At 38.7% G+C, this 17209-nt stretch overlaps 5 long non-coding RNA genes across 5 annotated transcripts; 1 reads left to right on the forward strand and 4 right to left on the reverse strand.

Moving 5' to 3' along the window:
- Positions 1 to 223: 223 nt before the first annotated feature.
- LOC121906078 lies at positions 224 to 1474 on the reverse strand. The gene is made up of 2 exons (XR_006098536.1): positions 1156 to 1474; positions 224 to 613 (listed from the first exon to the last, which is right to left on the reverse strand). It is a non-coding gene; the product is annotated as an uncharacterized LOC121906078 (long non-coding RNA).
- Positions 1475 to 1996: 522 nt separating this feature from the next.
- On the forward strand, positions 1997 to 8024 carry LOC121906080. The gene is made up of 2 exons (XR_006098538.1): positions 1997 to 2395; positions 7697 to 8024. It is a non-coding gene; the product is annotated as an uncharacterized LOC121906080 (long non-coding RNA).
- Positions 2912 to 4163, reverse strand: LOC121906069. The gene is made up of 2 exons (XR_006098528.1): positions 3843 to 4163; positions 2912 to 3300 (listed from the first exon to the last, which is right to left on the reverse strand). It is a non-coding gene; the product is annotated as an uncharacterized LOC121906069 (long non-coding RNA).
- On the reverse strand, positions 5573 to 6822 carry LOC121906074. Its single transcript, XR_006098532.1, has 2 exons — positions 6504 to 6822; positions 5573 to 5962 (listed from the first exon to the last, which is right to left on the reverse strand). It is a non-coding gene; the product is annotated as an uncharacterized LOC121906074 (long non-coding RNA).
- Positions 8025 to 8212: 188 nt separating the features above from the next.
- Positions 8213 to 9461, reverse strand: LOC121906067. Its single transcript, XR_006098526.1, has 2 exons — positions 9141 to 9461; positions 8213 to 8601 (listed from the first exon to the last, which is right to left on the reverse strand). It is a non-coding gene; the product is annotated as an uncharacterized LOC121906067 (long non-coding RNA).
- Between the last annotated feature and the right edge of the window lie 7748 nt (positions 9462 to 17209).

Below are 17209 nucleotides of genomic sequence, written 5' to 3' on the forward strand. Positions count from 1 at the left end.
GAGTAAGATGCACCTGAACTTAACCCTAATCATATTCAGATTTCCAAAGACTGAGCCCAAATTCCAAGAATACCATCCTAACCCTAAAAAAAATCGTGAGCGTATGTGTAACCCACTAGGTGCTACAGGGTAAAGAATAAAGAATATATGGACCAGGGGCTAGGTTCGTAATGGGAGGGCTGAAAAGGGAATGACAGACAAAACAGATAAATGGAGCCACGAGGAACGTTGAGGTAAGTTTACTGTACCAAGTTATAAAACATGAACATAAAATGCAGTGCAATTATCATCAGTATCTCAAGATTTCACAGTCTTTCAGCAGAGCTTGAATTGAAAGTGTCCATGAGTGTAATGTCCCTTTAATGTCTTTGCGATATCAGTCAGCGCGCTCAAGTCAATGTTTTATGTCAAGTCAGGGGGGAAAATTCAAGTAGTCGGATGTGTGGTGGTCCTACCACACTGATACTTGAGTGAAAGCAAAAAGATATGAGGTCCTCTTCTCAGGTCTCGGTTCCTCACTCCTTAGGTTAAGAAGAGATCTCACTGGGGGCTAGCCATCTCCCATCCACAGGGAGAATCCACATCCAGTTCTCTAGTTCTCAAAAAACCCAGCCTGCATGAAGACAGGACTGTTATTTTCATGACGTCACTACTTTTCTCTAATGGCCATAGTAATATAATAATTCTCAACACATTACTGTAGCACAATAATGATTAAATGAATTCTCTCTTTTAACCGTACAGTTGTTTTGTTTTGTTTTATCTCAATGTATTTCCCACATTTTATACATTTTTATCAACCTTTTTATACATGAATTTAATCAACATGAATTTTAGCTGTTAACCCATGAATTATGATGTTTTAACTTTAAGTTGTAAATGAACTTATCCATCAGTTTCATCATACAATGTATCTCAATATAACTACACACACAGTATCAAAATAAACATCATACCTTACTTCTTTTAAATGATCAGAGCAATAATATTCAGTTTTGAACTCTTAAGATAGCTAACAGAAACAGTGAGCAGCAGTGATAAGCCAAGTTCAAGCATTTCTGGAGCACAGACACGTTTTCTGCCACCTCACACATCAACTCACAGTGTGGCTAATACAGTTAGCATGCGCTAGCGCTAATTAGCTCGGCAACTCACCAAGACGATAATGCCAAAAGTACTACTACTCCTGGCTCACGGACCCTCGCACACCTCTGACGCATTCAGAAGAGTATTTTATCTCATGGATATGTTAATAATCGCTATTCTAACTCTCTATTTCTCATCCGCTCCGACCGCTGCTGTTTTACCCGCACTGCAACTCACTGACTTCTGCGTGAAGAGAGGGTGGGACTTAACTCCCTCTAACCAATCATAAGTTTGCTCTAGTTGATATGACAAATAAGGACTGTGTGTGTGTGTGTGTGTGTGTGTGTGTGTGTGTGTGTGTGTGTGTGTGTGTGTGTGTGTGTGTGTGTGTGTGTGTGTGTGTGTGTGTGTGTGTGTGTGTGTGTGTCAAATAAGTGATTGACAGATTGATTAACAAATGAAAATGAGATAAATAAGGAAACTATAGAAAAATAAAGATATAATTGGACCCAATTCTCTACTGGCTTACATATGCTTTAAATAGCGATGCACATTAACAAAGACATGAAAAAGGAGGTAATTATGTCAGGCAAGTGGCAGGATAATTCACATATTTACACAGCGCAGTCATTTCAAGTGTAGGTTAGGTAATATGGACAATATTCCCTTCACAGATACTAATTAAACACTCCAAAGAAGAACAAACCAGAAACTACTTACATTATGTCAGAAACACACACCTCATGTATTTACTCTCTAAAGCCTGCCGCACTCCAACTGCTCAGCCTACCCACTAATGTAGGTGCATTAATTAAACCAGCCAACAGGTGGCTGCAGCACATCTGCCAATCAGGTGACACAGTTTGTATCCAACTAATATCACAACTTGTATAGATCAATAAAAGCTGAACTACCTGTTTCCACACTCCAATTACACTTTCAGCCTTTCTAACATCATATTTCAAATGATTATATGTCGTGTAGACGTCCAGTCAACCTCCACTTTTCAACAACATTTTACCCATTGATTAATTAATAGAGATCCTTTCTGATATCAGCTCAAATGTCCTCAAGATCTGACTGAACTCGTGACATCATCTGTGACGTAATGACAGGATGTGAATCAGCCTGTTTCAGCTCACTGATGATGTCATGGTACTAAAGTGGTAACTCCTTCTATGACATCACATGTGATGTCATGAGTCCACACAGGGAAGTTTATAAATAGACCTTCAAATCAATCAATTCATCGAGCTGAGGTCGACTAGGCTCCCTTAGATGGAAGGCGTCCTCATTCACAGCTTCAGAGGTGACCGAGTTGAGTCGCTGAAGTACCGCCAGAGAGTTTCCCGCTCTGGAGGTCAGAGTCAGCGTGCAAGAACTGGGCCTTGGGAAAGCAGTGCTCGACTTGTGTGTTGAGGCCCACCTCTGAAGCTGTGAATGAGGACGCCTTCCATCTTCGTAAAAAGAAAAACCCGGGTTAGGATCGTATTCCTGGATTTGGATTCAGTCTTTGGAATATGCCCAAAGACTCCTTCTGGGGCGATTGTATTTTTCCATGGAGGAATACTTGATCACTTCCAAATTGAACTGAAGTTTAGGGAGTAAGATGCACCTGAACTTAACCCTAATCATATTCAGATTTCCAAAGACTGAGCCCAAATTCCAAGAATACCATCCTAACCCTAAAAAAAATCGTGAGCGTATGTGTAACCCACTAGGTGCTACAGGGTAAAGAATAAAGAATATATGGACCAGGGGCTAGGTTCGTAATGGGAGGGCTGAAAAGGGAATGACAGACAAAACAGATAAATGGAGCCACGAGGAACGTTGAGGTAAGTTTACTGTACCAAGTTATAAAACATGAACATAAAATGCAGTGCAATTATCATCAGTATCTCAAGATTTCACAGTCTTTCAGCAGAACTTGAATTGAAAGTGTCCATGAGTGTAATGTCCCTTTAATGTCTTTGCGATATCAGTCAGCGCGCTCAAGTCAATGTTTTATGTCAAGTCAGGGGGGAAAATTCAAGTAGTCGGATGTGTGGTGGTCCTACCACACTGATACTTGAGTGAAAGCAAAAAGATATGAGGTCCTCTTCTCAGGTCTCGGTTCCTCACTCCTTAGGTTAAGAAGAGATCTCACTGGGGGCTAGCCATCTCCCATCCAAGGGAGAATCCACATCCAGTTCTCTAGTTCTCAAAAAACCCAGCCTGCATGAAGACAGGACTGTTATTTTCATGACGTCACTACTTTTCTCTAATGGCCATAGTAATATAATAATTCTCAACACATTACTGTAGCACAATAATGATTAAATGAATTCTCTCTTTTAACTGTACAGTTGTTTTGTTTTGTTTTATCTCAATGTAAGTATTTCCCACATTTTATACATTTTTATCAACCTTTTTATACATGAATTTAATCAACATGAATTTTAGCTGTTAACCCATGAATTATGATGTTTTAACTTTAAGTTGTAAATGACCTTATCCATCAGTTTCATCAATGTATCTCAATATAACTACACACACAGTATCAAAATAAACATCATACTTTACTTCTTTTAAATGATCAGAGCAATAATATTCAGTTTTGAACTCTTAAGATAGTTAACAGAAACAGTGAGCAGCAGTGATAAGCCAAGTTCAAGCATTTCTGGAGCACAGACACGTTTTCTGCCACCTCACACATCAACTCACAGTGTGGCTAATACAGTTAGCATGCGCTAGCGCTAATTAGCTCGGCAACTCACCAAGACGATAATGCCAAAAGTACTACTACTCCTGGCTCACGGACCCTCGCACACCTCTGACGCATTCAGAAGAGTATTTTATCTCATGGATATGTTAATAATCGCTATTCTAACTCTCTATTTCTCATCCGCTCCGGCCGCTGCTGTTTTACCCGCACTGCAACTCACTGACTTCTGCGTGAAGAGAGGGTGGGACTTAACTCCCTCTAACCAATCATAAGTTTGCTCTAGTTGATATGACAAATAAGGACTGTGTGTGTGTGTGTGTGTGTGTGTGTGTGTGTGTGTGTGTGTGTGTGTGTGTGTGTGTGTGTGTGTGTGTGTGTGTGTGTGTGTGTGTGTCAAATAAGTGATTGACAGATTGATTAACAAATGAAAATGAGATAAATAAGGAAACTATAGAAAAATAAAGATATAATTGGACCCAATTCTCTACTGGCTTACATATGCTTTAAATAGCGATGCACATTAACAAAGACATGAAAAAGGAGGTAATTATGTCAGGCAAGTGGCAGGATAATTCACATATTTACACAGCGCAGTCATTTCAAGTGTAGGTTAGGTAATATGGACAATATTCCCTTCACAGATACTAATTAAACACTCCAAAGAAGAACAAACCAGAAACTACTTACATTATGTCAGAAACACACACCTCATGTATTTACTCTCTAAAGCCTGCCGCACTCCAACTGCTCAGCCTACCCACTAATGTAGGTGCATTAATTAAACCAGCCAACAGGTGGCTGCAGCACATCTGCCAATCAGGTGACACAGTTTGTATCCAACTAATATCACAACTTGTATAGATCAATAAAAGCTGAACTACCTGTTTCCACACTCCAATTACACTTTCAGCCTTTCTAACATCATATTTCAAATGATTATATGTCGTGTAGACGTCCAGTCAACCTCCACTTTTCAACAACATTTTACCCATTGATTAATTAATAGAGATCCTTTCTGATATCAGCTCAAATGTCCTCAAGATCTGACTGAACTCGTGACATCATCTGTGACGTAATGACAGGATGTGAATCAGCCTGTTTCAGCTCACTGATGATGTCATGGTACTAAAGTGGTAACTCCTTCTATGACATCACATGTGATGTCATGAGTCCACACAGGGAAGTTTATAAATAGACCTTCAAATCAATCAATTCATCGAGCTGAGGTCGACTAGGCTCCCTTAGATGGAAGGCGTCCTCATTCACAGCTTCAGAGGTGACCGAGTTGAGTCGCTGAAGTACCGCCAGAGAGTTTCCCGCTCTGGAGGTCAGAGTCAGCGTGCAAGAACTGGGCCTTGGGAAAGCAGTGCTCGACTTGTGTGTTGAGGCCCACCTCTGAAGCTGTGAATGAGGACGCCTTCCATCTTCGTAAAAAGAAAAACCCGGCTTAGGATGGTATTCCTGGATTTGGATTCAGTCTTTGGAATATGCCCAAAGACTCCTTCTGGGGCGATTGTATTTTTCCATGGAGGAATACTTGATCACTTCCAAATTGAACTGAAGTTTAGGGAGTAAGATGCACCTGAACTTAACCCTAATCATATTCAGATTTCCAAAGACTGAGCCCAAATTCCAAGAATACCATCCTAACCCTAAAAAAAATTGTGAGCGTATGTGTAACCCACTAGGTACTACAGGGTAAAGAATAAAGAATATATGGACCAGGGGCTAGGTTCGTAATGGGAGGGTTGAAAAGACAAAACAGATAAATGGAGCCACGAGGAACGTTGAGGTAAGTTTACTGTACCAAGTTATAAAACATGAACATAAAATGCAGTGCAATTATCATCAATATCTCAAGATTTCACAGTCTTTCAGCAGAACTTGAATTGAAAGTGTCCATGAGTGTAATGTCCCTTTAATGTCTTTGCGATATCAGTCAGCGCGCTCAAGTCAATGTTTTATGTCAAGTCAGGGGGGAAAATTCAAGTAGTCGGATGTGTGGTGGTCCTACCACACTGATACTTGAGTGAAAGCAAAAAGATATGAGGTCCTCTTCTCAGGTCTCGGTTCCTCACTCCTTAGGTTAAGAAGAGATCTCACTGGGGGCTAGCCATCTCCCATCCACAGGGAGAATCCACATCCAGTTCTCTAGTTCTCAAAAAACCCAGCCTGCATGAAGACAGGACTGTTATTTTCATGACGTCACTACTTTTCTCTAATGGCCATAGTAATATAATAATTCTCAACACATTACTGTAGCACAATAATGATTAAATGAATTCTCTCTTTTAACTGTACAGTTGTTTTGTTTTGTCTCAATGTAAGTATTTCCCACATTTTATACATTTTTATCAACCTTTTTATACATGAATTTAATCAACATGAATTTTAGCTGTTAACCCATGTATTATGATGTTTTAACTTTAAGTTGTAAATGACCTTATCCATCAGTTTCATCATACAATGTATCTCAATATAACTACACACACAGTATCAAAATAAACATCATACCTTACTTCTTTTAAATGATCAGAGCAATAATATTCAGTTTTGAACTCTTAAGATAGTTAACAGAAACAGTGAGCAGCAGTGATAAGCCAAGTTCAAGCATTTCTGGAGCACAGACACGTTTTCTGCCACCTCACACATCAACTCACAGTGTGGCTAATACAGTTAGCATGCGCTAGCGCTAATTAGCTCGGCAACTCACCAAGACGATAATGCCAAAAGTACTACTACTCCTGGCTCACGGACCCTCGCACACCTCTGACGCATTCAGAAGAGTATTTTATCTCATGGATATGTTAATAATCGCTATTCTAACTCTCTATTTCTCATCTGCTCCGACCGCTGCTGTTTTACCCGCACTGCAACTCACTGACTTCTGCGTGAAGAGAGGGTGGGACTTAACTCCCTCTAACCAATCATAAGTTTGCTCTAGTTGATATGACAAATAAGGACTGTGTGTGTGTGTGTGTGTGTGTGTGTGTGTGTGTGTGTGTGTGTGTGTGTGTGTGTGTGTGTCAAATAAGTGATTGACAGATTGATTAACAAATGAAAATGAGATAAATAAGGAAACTATAGAAAAATAAAGATATAATTGGACCCAATTCTCTACTGGCTTACATATGCTTTAAATAGCGATGCACATTAACAAAGACATGAAAAAGGAGGTAATTATGTCAGGCAAGTGGCAGGATAATTCACATATTTACACAGCGCAGTCATTTCAAGTGTAGGTTAGGTAATATGGACAATATTCCCTTCACAGATACTAATTAAACACTCCAAAGAAGAACAAACCAGAAACTACTTACATTATGTCAGAAACACACACCTCATGTATTTACTCTCTAAAGCCTGCCGCACTCCAACTGCTCAGCCTACCCACTAATGTAGGTGCATTAATTAAACCAGCCAACAGGTGGCTGCAGCACATCTGCCAATCAGGTGACACAGTTTGTATCCAACTAATATCACAACTTGTATAGATCAATAAAAGCTGAACTACCTGTTTCCACACTCCAATTACACTTTCAGCCTTTCTAACATCATATTTCAAATGATTATATGTCGTGTAGACGTCCAGTCAACCTCCACTTTAACAACATTTTACCCATTGATTAATTAATAGAGATCCTTTCTGATATCAGCTCAAATGTCCTCAAGATCTGACTGAACTCATGACATCATCTGTGACGTAATGACAGGATGTGAATCAGCCTGTTTCAGCTCACTGATGATGTCATGGTACTAAAGTGGTAACTCCTTCTATGACATCACATATGATGTCATGAGTCCACACAGGGAAGTTTATAAATAGACCTTCAAATCAATCAATTCATCGAGCTGAGGTCGACTAGGCTCCCTTAGATGGAACCGCGGACCTTCACAGCTTCAGAGGTGACCGAGTTGAGTCGCTGAAGTACCGCCAGAGAGTTTCCCGCTCTGGAGGTCAGAGTCAGCGTGCAAGAACTGGGCCTTGGGAAAGCAGTGCTCGACTTGTGTGTTGAGGCCCACCTCTGAAGCTGTGATTGAGGACGCCTTCCATCTTCGTAAAAAGAAAAACCCGGGTTAGGATCGTATTCCTGGATTTGGATTCAGTCTTTGGAATATGCCCAAAGACTCCTTCTGGGGCGATTGTATTTTTCCATGGAGGAATACTTGATCACTTCCAAATTGAACTGAAGTTTAGGGAGTAAGATGCACCTGAACTTAACCCTAATCATATTCAGATTTCCAAAGACTGAGCCCAAATTCCAAGAATACCATCCTAACCCTAAAAAAAATTGTGAGCGTATGTGTAACCCACTAGGTGCTACAGGGTAAAGAATAAAGAATATATGGACCAGGGGCTAGGTTCGTAATGGGAGGGCTGAAAAGGGAATGACAGACAAAACAGATAAATGGAGCCACGAGGAACGTTGAGGTAAGTTTACTGTACCAAGTTATAAAACATGAACATAAAATGCAGTGCAATTATCATCAATATCTCAAGATTTCACAGTCTTTCAGCAGAACTTGAATTGAAAGTGTCCATGAGTGTAATGTCCCTTTAATGTCTTTGCGATATCAGTCAGCGCGCTCAAGTCAATGTTTTATGTCAAGTCAGGGGGGAAAATTCAAGTAGTCGGATGTGTGGTGGTCCTACCACACTGATACTTGAGTGAAAGCAAAAAGATATGAGGTCCTCTTCTCAGGTCTCGGTTCCTCACTCCTTAGGTTAAGAAGAGATCTCACTGGGGGCTAGCCATCTCCCATCCAAGGGAGAATCCACATCCAGTTCTCTAGTTCTCAAAAAACCCAGCCTGCATGAAGACAGGACTGTTATTTTCATGACGTCACTACTTTTCTCTAATGGCCATAGTAATATAATAATTCTCAACACATTACTGTAGCACAATAATGATTAAATGAATTCTCTCTTTTAACTGTACAGTTGTTTTGTTTTGTCTCAATGTAAGTATTTCCCACATTTTATACATTTTTATCAACCTTTTTATACATGAATTTAATCAACATGAATTTTAGCTGTTAACCCATGAATTATGATGTTTTAACTTTAAGTTGTAAATGACCTTATCCATCAGTTTCATCATACAATGTATCTCAATATAACTACACACACAGTATCAAAATAAACATCATACCTTACTTCTTTTAAATGATCAGAGCAATAATATTCAGTTTTGAACTCTTAAGATAGTTAACAGAAACAGTGAGCAGCAGTGATAAGCCAAGTTCAAGCATTTCTGGAGCACAGACACGTTTTCTGCCACCTCACACATCAACTCAGTGTGGCTAATACAGTTAGCATGCGCTAGCGCTAATTAGCTCGGCAACTCACCAAGACGATAATGCCAAAAGTACTACTACTCCTGGCTCACGGACCCTCGCACACCTCTGACGCATTCAGAAGAGTATTTTATCTCATGGATATGTTAATAATCGCTATTCTAACTCTCTATTTCTCATCCGCTCCGACCGCTGCTGTTTTACCCGCACTGCAACTCACTGACTTCTGCGTGAAGAGAGGGTGGGACTTAACTCCCTCTAACCAATCATAAGTTTGCTCTAGTTGATATGACAAATAAGGACTGTGTGTGTGTGTGTGTGTGTGTGTGTGTGTGTGTGTGTGTGTGTGTGTGTGTGTGTGTGTGTGTGTGTGTGTGTGTGTCAAATAAGTGATTGACAGATTGATTAACAAATGAAAATGAGATAAATAAGGAAACTATAGAAAAATAAAGATATAATTGGACCCAATTCTCTACTGGCTTACATATGCTTTAAATAGCGATGCACATTAACAAAGACATGAAAAAGGAGGTAATTATGTCAGGCAAGTGGCAGGATAATTCACATATTTACACAGCGCAGTCATTTCAAGTGTAGGTTAGGTAATATGGACAATATTCCCTTCACAGATACTAATTAAACACTCCAAAGAAGAACAAACCAGAAACTACTTACATTATGTCAGAAACACACACCTCATGTATTTACTCTCTAAAGCCTGCCGCACTCCAACTGCTCAGCCTACCCATTAATGTAGGTGCATTAATTAAACCAGCCAACAGGTGGCTGCAGCACATCTGCCAATCAGGTGACACAGTTTGTATCCAACTAATATCACAACTTGTATAGATCAATAAATGCTGAACTACCTGTTTCCACACTCCAATTACACTTTCAGCCTTTCTAACATCATATTTCAAATGATTATATGTCGTGTAGACGTCCAGTCAACCTCCACTTTAACAACATTTTACCCATTGATTAATTAATAGAGATCCTTTCTGATATCAGCTCAAATGTCCTCAAGATCTGACTGAACTCATGACATCATCTGTGACGTAATGACAGGATGTGAATCAGCCTGTTTCAGCTCACTGATGATGTCATGGTACTAAAGTGGTAACTCCTTCTATGACATCACATATGATGTCATGAGTCCACACAGGGAAGTTTATAAATAGACCTTCAAATCAATCAATTCATCGAGCTGAGGTCGACTAGGCTCCCTTAGATGGAACCGCGGACCTTCACAGCTTCAGAGGTGACCGAGTTGAGTCGCTGAAGTACCGCCAGAGAGTTTCCCGCTCTGGAGGTCAGAGTCAGCGTGCAAGAACTGGGCCTTGGGAAAGCAGTGCTCGACTTGTGTGTTGAGGCCCACCTCTGAAGCTGTGAATGAGGACGCCTTCCATCTTCGTAAAAAGAAAAACCCGGGTTAGGATCGTATTCCTGGATTTGGATTCAGTCTTTGGAATATGCCCAAAGACTCCTTCTGGGGCGATTGTATTTTTCCATGGAGGAATACTTGATCACTTCCAAATTGAACTGAAGTTTAGGGAGTAAGATGCACCTGAACTTAACCCTAATCATATTCAGATTTCCAAAGACTGAGCCCAAATTCCAAGAATACCATCCTAACCCTAAAAAAAATTGTGAGCGTATGTGTAACCCACTAGGTGCTACAGGGTAAAGAATAAAGAATATATGGACCAGGGGCTAGGTTCGTAATGGGAGGGCTGACAGACAAAACAGATAAATGGAGCCACGAGGAACGTTGAGGTAAGTTTACTGTACCAAGTTATAAAACATGAACATAAAATGCAGTGCAATTATCATCAATATCTCAAGATTTCACAGTCTTTCAGCAGAACTTGAATTGAAAGTGTCCATGAGTGTAATGTCCCTTTAATGTCTTTGCGATATCAGTCAGCGCGCTCAAGTCAATGTTTTGAACTTAACATCCTTTGTGATGTAGCAATGCGATGAAATTTCATAATTGTTCACTGCAGACAACCTTTGTGATGCAACAAAGCCATGAAATTTCATCCTTTGTGACTTAACAAAGCCATGAAATTTCATCCTTTGTGACTTAACAAAGCCATGAAATTTGATTCTTTGTGATGTAACAAAGCCATGAAATTTCATCCTTTGTGACTTAACAAAGCCATGAAATTTCATAGCTACTCATTGAGGACAACCTTTGTGATGCAACAAAGCCATGATATTTCACATTTGCTCGATGAGGACATGTTTTTTGATGTAACACTGACAACAACATCTTTTGTGGTGTGACATTGAAAACATCCTTTGTGATGTAAGAAAGCCATGAAATTTCATCCTTTGTGACTTAACAAAGCCACGAAATTTCATCCTTTGTGACTTAACAAAGCCATGAAATTTCATCCTTTGTGATGCAACAAAGCCATGATATTTCACATTTGCTCAATGAGGACATGTTTTTTGATGTAACACTGATAACAACATCTTTTGTGGTGTGACATTGAAAACATCCTTTGTGATGTAACAAAGCCATGAAATTTCATCCTTTGTGATGTAACGAAGACATGAAATTTCATCCTTTGTGACTTAACAAAGCCATGAAATTTCATAGCTGCTCATTGAGGACAACCTTTGTGATGCAACAAAGCCATGATATTTCACATTTGCTCGATGAGGACATGTTTTTTGATGTAACACTGACAACAACATCTTTTGTGGTGTGACATTGAAAACATCCTTTGTGATGTAAGAAAGCCATGAAATTTCATCCTTTCTGATGTAACAAAGCCATGAAATTTCATAGCTATTCATTGAGGACAACCTTTGTGATGCAACAAAGAAATGATATTTCACATCTGCTCAATGAGGACATCTTTTTTGATGTAACGCTGACAACATCTTTTGTGGTGTGACATTGAAAACATCCTTTGTGATGTAACAAAGCCATGAAATTTCATCCTTTGTGACCTAACAAAGCCATGAAATTTCATCCTTTGTGACCTAACAAAGCCATGAAATTTCATCCTTTGTGATGTAACAAAGCCATGAAATTTCATCCTTTGTGATGTAACAAAGCCATGATGTTTTACATCTGCTCAATGAGGACATCTTTTTTGATGTAACACTGAAAACGTCTTTCGTGGTGTGACATTGAAAACATCCTTTGTGTTGTAACTCTGACGACATCCTTTGTGATGTGACACTGAAGACATCTTTTGTGAGGTAACACAGAGGACATCCTTTGTGATCTAAAAAAGCCATGAAATTTCATCCTTTGTGATGTAACAACGCCATGAAGTTTCATAATTGTTCACTGAGTACATCCTTTGTGATGTACCATTGACGACATCCTTTGTGTGGTAACACTGAAGACATTTTTTGTGAGGTAACACTGAGGACATCCTTTGTGATGTAACAAAGCCATGAAATGTCATCCTTTGTGATGTAACAAAGCCATGAAATTTCATAATCGTTCACTGAGGACATCCTTTGTGATGTAACAAAGCCATGAAATTTCATCCTTTGTGATGTAACAACGCCATGAAGTTTCATAATTGTTCACTGAGTACATCCTTTGTGATGTACCATTGACGACATCCTTTGTGAGGTAGCACTGAGGACAGCCTTTGTGACCTAACAAAGCCATGAAATTTCATCCTTTGTGATGTAACAAAGCCATGAAATTTCATCCTTTGTGATGTAACAAAGCCATGAAATTTCATAGCTGCTCATTGAGCACAACCATTGTGATGCAGCAAAGCCATGATATTTCACATCTGCTCAATGAGGACATCTTTTTTGATGTAACGCTGACAACATCTTTTGTGGTGTGACATTGAAAACATCCTTTGTGATGTAACTCTGACGACATCCTTTTTGGTGTGACACTGAAGACATTTTTTGTGAGGTAACACAGAGGACATCCTTTGTGATCTAAAAAAGCCATGAAATTTCATCCTTTGTGACTTAACAAAGCCATGAAATTTCATCCTTTGTGATGTAACAAAGCCATGAAATTTCATCCTTTATGATTTACCACAGCCATGAAATTTCATCCTTTGTGATGTAACAAAGCCATGAAATTTCATCCTTTGTGACTTAACAAAGCCATGAAATTTCATCCTTTGTGATGTAACAAAGCCATGAAATTTCATCCTTTGTGATGTAACAAAGCCATGAAATTTCATCCTTTGTGATGCAACAAAGCCATGATATTTCACATTTGCTCGATGAGGACATGTTTTTTGATGTAACACTGACAACAACATCTTTTGTGGTGTGACATTGAAAACATCCTTTGTGATGTAAGAAAGCCATGAAATTTCATCCTTTGTGATGTAACAAAGCCATGAAATTTCATCCTTTGTGACTTAACAAAGCCATGAAATTTCATCCTTTGTGATGTAACAAAGCCATGAAATTTCATCCTTTATGATTTACCACAGCCATGAAATTTCATCCTTTGTGATGTAACAAAGCCATGAAATTTCATCCTTTGTGACTTAACAAAGCCATGAAATTTCATCCTTTGTGATGTAACAAAGCCATGAAATTTCATCCTTTGTGATGTAACAAAGCCATGAAATTTCATCCTTTGTGATGCAACAAAGCCATGATATTTCACATTTGCTCGATGAGGACATGTTTTTTGATGTAACACTGACAACAACATCTTTTGTGGTGTGACATTGAAAACATCCTTTGTGATGTAAGAAAGCCATGAAATTTCATCCTTTGTGATGTAACAAAGCCATGAAATTTCATCCTTTGTGACCTAACAAAGCCATGAAATTTCATCCTTTGTGATGTAACAAAGCCATGAAATTTCATCCTTTGTGACCTAACAAAGCCATGAAATTTCATCCTTTGTGATGTAACAAAGCCATGAAATTTCATCCTTTGTGACCTAACAAAGCCATGAAATTTCATCCTTTGTGACTTAACAAAGCCATGAAATTTCATCCTTTGTGATTTAACAAAGCCCTGAAATTTCATCCTTTGTGATGCAACAAAGCCATGATATTTCACATTTGCTCGATGAGGACATGTTTTTTGATGTAACACTGACAACAACATCTTTTGTGGTGTGACATTGAAAACATCCTTTGTGGTGTAACAAAGCCATGAAATTTCAACCTTTGTGATGTAACAAAGCCATGAAATTTCATCCTTTGTGACGTAACAAAGCCATGAAATTTCATCCTTTGTGACATAACAAAGCCATGAAATTTCATCCTTTGTGATGTACCACTGACGACATCCTTTTTGGTGTGACACTGAAGACATTTTTTGTGAGGTAACACTGAGCACATCCTTTGTGATGTAACAAAGACATGAAATTTCATCCTTTGTGACTTAACAAAGCCATGAAATTTCATCCTTTGTGATGTAACAACGCCATGAAATTTCATAATTGTTCACTGAGTACATCCGTTGTGATGTACCATTGACGACATCTTTTGTGAGGTAACACTGAGGACAGCCTTTGTGATGTAACAAAGACATGAAATTTCATCCTTTGTGATGTAACAAAGCCATGATATTTCACATCTGCTCAATGAGGACATCTTTTGTGATGTAACACTGAAAACAACTTCTGTGGTGTGACATTGAAAACATCCTTTGTGATGTACTAACGCCATGAAATTTCATAGCTGTTCACTGAGTACATCCCTTATGATGTACCATTGACAACATCCGTTGTGATGTATCATTGACGACATGCTTTGTGAGGTAACACTGAGGACAGACTTTGTGATGCAACAAAGCCATGATATTTCACATCTGCTCAATGAGGACATCTTTTTTGATGTAACACTGACAACAACATCTTTTGTGGTGTGACATTGAAAACATCCTTTGTGATGTAACAAAGACATGAAATTTCATCCTTTGTGATGTAACAAAGCCACGATATTTCATAGCTGCTCATTGAGGACAACCATTGTGATGCAACAAAGCCATGATATTTCACATCTGCTCAATGAGGACATCTTTTTTGATGTAACACTGAAAACGTCTTTCGTGGTGTGACATTGAAAACATCCTTTGTGTTGTAACTCTGACGACATCCTTTTTGGTGTGACACAGAAGACATTTTTTGTGAGGTAACACAGAGGACATCCTTTGTGATCTAAAACAGCCATGAAATTTCATCCTTTGTGATCTAACAAAGCCATAAAATTTCATAGCTGCTCATTGAGGACAACCTTTGTGATGCAACAAAGCCATGATATTTCACATCTGCTCAATGAGGACATCTTTTTTGATGTAACACTGAAAACGTCTTTCGTGGTGTGACATTGAAAACATCCTTTGTGATGTAACTGACAACATCCTTTGTGGTGTGACACTGAAGACATTTTTTGTGAGGTAACACAGAGGACATCCTTTGTGATCTAAAAAAGCCATGAAATTTCATCCTTTGTGACTTAACAAAGCCATGAAATTTCATCCTTTGTGATGTAACAACGCCATGAAATTTCATAATTGTTCACTGAGTACATCCGTTGTGATGTACCATTGATGACATCTTTTGTGAGGTAACACTGAGGACAGCCTTTGTGATGTAACAAAGACATGAAATTTCATCCTTTGTGATGTAACAAAGCCATGATATTTCACATCTGCTCAATGAGGACATCTTTTGTGATGTAACACTGAAAACGACTTCTGTGGTGTGACATTGAAAACATCCTTTGTGATGTACTAACGCCATGAAATTTCATAGCTGTTCACTGAGTACATCCCTTATGATGTACCATTGACAACATCCGTTGTGATGTATCATTGACGACATGCTTTGTGAGGTAACAAAGCCATAAAATTTCACATTTGCTCAATGAGGACATGTTTTTTGATGTAACACTGAAAACGACTTCTGTGGTGTGACATTGAAAACATCCTTTGTGATGTAACTCTGATAACATCCTTTTTGGTGTGACACTGAAGACATTTTTTGTGAGGTAACACAGAGGACATCCTTTGTGATGTAACAAAGCCATGAAATTTCATCCTTTGTGATGTAACAAAGCCATGAAATTTCAAATTTGCTCAATGAGGACATGTTTTTTGATGTAACACTGACAACAACATCTGTTGTGGTGTGACATTGAAAACATCCTTTGTGATGTAACAAAGCCATGATATTTCACATCTGCTCAATGGGGACATCTTTTTTGATGTAACACTGAAAACATCTTTCGTGGTGTGACATTGAAAACATCCTTTGTGATGTAACTCTGACGACATCCTTTGTGATGTGACACTGAAGACATTTTTTGTGAGGTATCACAGAAGACATCCTTTGTAATCTAAAAAAGCCATGAAATTTCATCCTTTGTGATGTAACAACGCCATGAAATTTCATCCTTTGTGATGTAACAACGCCATGAAATTTCACATCCGCTAACTGACGACAACATATGTGATGTCAGAAAGCCATGACACTTTATAGCTGCCAATTGAGTACATCCTTTTTGATGTATCAAAGCCATCAAACTTCAGAGCAACTCCCTTAAAACCTTTTTTGTGATGTAACACTGAGGACATAATTTGTGATGTAACAAGCCATGAAATTTTATCCTTTGCGATGTAACAAAGCCATGAAATTCAATACATGCTCTTTGAGGACAACCTTTGTGATGCAACAAAGCCATGATATTTCACATTTGCTCGATGAGGACATGTTTTTTGATGTAACACTGACAACAACATCTTTTGTGGTGTGACATTGAAAACATCCTTTGTGATGTAAGAAAGCCATGAAAATTCAGAGCTGCTCATTGAGCTCATTGAGTTGTGGACGTCTACATGACAGATAATACTAATAATGATAATGAATTGAAATATAATGTCAGAAAGGCTGGAATTGTAATTGGCTCATAATTATTTTAGGGTTAGGACGGCATTCGGGTTAGGGTTCAGTCTTGGGAAATCTGAATTTGATTAGGGTTACTGTCAGGTGCATCTTACTCTCTAAACTGCAGTTCAATTTGGAAGTGATCAAGTATTCCTCCAATAATTTGAAATATAATGTTAGAGAGGTTGGAACTGTAATTGGACTGTGGAAATAGGAAGTTCAGAATTTATTGATCTATACAAGTTGTGATATTAGTTGGATAC

This window comes from Thunnus maccoyii, chromosome 10 (genome assembly GCF_910596095.1).
Source record: "Thunnus maccoyii chromosome 10, fThuMac1.1, whole genome shotgun sequence".
NCBI classification, from domain to species: domain Eukaryota; kingdom Metazoa; phylum Chordata; class Actinopteri; order Scombriformes; family Scombridae; genus Thunnus; species Thunnus maccoyii.